Source organism: Triticum dicoccoides, chromosome 3B (assembly GCF_002162155.2).
Source record: "Triticum dicoccoides isolate Atlit2015 ecotype Zavitan chromosome 3B, WEW_v2.0, whole genome shotgun sequence".
NCBI lineage: Eukaryota > Viridiplantae > Streptophyta > Magnoliopsida > Poales > Poaceae > Triticum > Triticum dicoccoides.
Window position 1 is genome coordinate 806,861,980 of NC_041385.1, and position 2,667 is coordinate 806,864,646.

Here is a 2,667-nt window from a genome sequence, read left to right on the forward strand (position 1 = left end):
CTCTGAATCCTCCTCTGAGGAGCTATCGGTAACCACCAAGACATGTGCTTCGTCAGATAGCATTGTCTGCTCTGAAGACCTTGTTTCCACTCTATTTTTTTCCATGACCATGCCAAATGGCTGATGCACAGGAAGAGTAATTGAATGTACTAAAATTGTTGACAAATTTAACACGTAATAAATAAATGATGGCATGATATAATTCACATATAATATGACTGGCTAACCAGGGTGGCATTGCAAAATTCACATATATGATACCTGGCTAGACAATATGGCATTGCATGATTCACATATATGATAAAGAAACTAAACAGATGGCATTGACACAAAGCATGTCTAAACTAAGCAGATGGCATCTTTAATGTATACAATAATCAATGCAAGGCACCATATGCATGATATTACCAACATCAGCATGCCAAGTTAGAGCGAAGACCTCATGGGGTAAATAGGAGTGGTCTTCTCCTTCTGAATCCCCCTCAGAACAGTTATCTTCCTCTTGATTATGATCCGAAATGGGTGGAGGGGGGCTGCCTTTGCGCCCACCATGGAACAACGTCTGCATGAAATTTTATTGCCACGCAAGGCTTGTCTCTTTTGCTCTACATGATCAGTTCCATTGTGTACAATAACTGGCATGCAAAGGAATAAAACATAGTGAGATTATGTAAGGAGTGCATGCACAAATCCAGAGTGATGGTAGCAAACTATGGATAGACCCAAAACCAATGATAGCAGGCAGATAATAGCTTTATTTAAAAAATACAGATAATGGCTCCTTTAATGTTTGTTTGCACCCAACATGAAACTCATAGTAGACACTAGAGATTAACCAGATAGTAGACAAATAGTACTGATTGTTGCCCCAATATGTATCCCACAACCATTTAAAAACTCAAGTTTCAGCATTAGTTTGGACCTGACTCGGAGTCTAATAGGTGAACACGACGATAATGTAGCATGTCATCATATTAAGCGACGCATAACATAAGCAGACACGGAAGAGTGCGACCTCTCTTGCGGACCCGTGTAGTCCTGAAGGTCATCTGCTCAGTTGATGATAGTAATGCAGTTGTCGTGGCTGCAGGCAGTGGGGAAGAAGATCTGAGGCGGCGAAAGACAGTCTGGAGAGCGGATCCCTGCTGTGGTGAACTCTCCGTCATTGGAGCAGCTGAGCTGGGGTGGAACACAGTGCCGCAGGAGCAGGACAAACCACACAAGGTTTTCTTTGACACATATCTATAACAGAAGTAATTGAGTAAGGGCTTGTTTGAATTTGAGGATTCTAACAATGTAGGGATAGGAAATAGACAGGAATAGGATAGGAATGCACGTGCAAAATAGAGTATTAAAAAAAACAGGATTTCTGCTAATCTGGGTGTTTGATTCACAACAATTGGAAGATCACAGGATGCAAAAAAGCATGGTGAGATTAAGTCAAACCACAAGAAAATGTACGGTTATAATGCTATTATGCTACTATCTTAGTCTTGTGCTTGATGAATAGGAATATGAAAAGGAGGAGAAGTGGAAATTAGAATTCCTACGGTTTTTCTTTCAAGGAGACACTAAAGGAAGAAATCCTACAGTTTTTCTTTGCTCCATTTCTTTGCACCAAATTCATGAAAAGTAGTAGCATAGGAAACTTTCCAATTCCTATGTTTTTCATTCGCTTTTCCTTTCAAGCACTGGCGATTCTAGTAGGCAGGCTTGAGCAAGGAAAATCCTACACTAAAAAAATGTTTGTGTGCTACTTCTATTACTTTGGACCCAGGCCACTGCCATACTATCTCAACTCCCAGGCCCATCGACAAATGCACAGCTCGAACGCGTAGAGATAAATAATGATGGCGTTCAAGAGAGTCCATCACAGATAGCTAAGTTGCCTGGTACCTCACTGCTTGTCATATAGTAGGATAAAATAATCGTATTTCCCGTTACTACGAGTTCTCAGTGTACAATATATATAACATGTAGAGTAAAAAAGAGATGCAACAAGTGTACAACCTCTTTGGCGAAGCCATGTCGATCTCAGCGTGATTGGGTTGGCCGGTGAGGATGCTCCGACTGACTTGGCTGTCGGAGGAGGGGAAGAAGATCTTAGGCGTATGGAGATGGAGCCCGAGGTACTGCTCCATTGTGCTGGAGGGTTTCGTCGTTGGAGCGGCTCCGGTGAGTTGTACGACCCCGATGCTGAAGCAGGACAAGAGAGACAACGAACAACGTTAACCTGAGTGGAATTCTAATAGCATCTCCAATACATGACGTAATATGCATAACCACAAAGTGCTAGATGTAAAACACATCAGCCGCTCATCTCTGAACTTAACTGTCGAAACTGAACTTAACCGTCGAAACTGAACTTAACTATCGAAACTGAACTTAACTGTCAAAACTGAATTTTGTTGTCGAAACTGAATGCACTAGAAAGGTGAGGCTACACGTCGGTCGACTGACTTTTTCATCTCTGGTCAGTTGATTTTGCAGCCGTTGGATACGAAATCAAGGGCCTGCGGTTCATCTTCAACCTCCACCCCCTTGAGCCACCAGCCACCACCGGCCAAACAGCTGCCCCGCGCCGCCCGCGGCCGGCGGTGCGTCGCCCCGCCCGCCCCGAAAACACTCCCCACCGCCGGTCCGCCGCCGCCCCTGCCATCCCTCTAG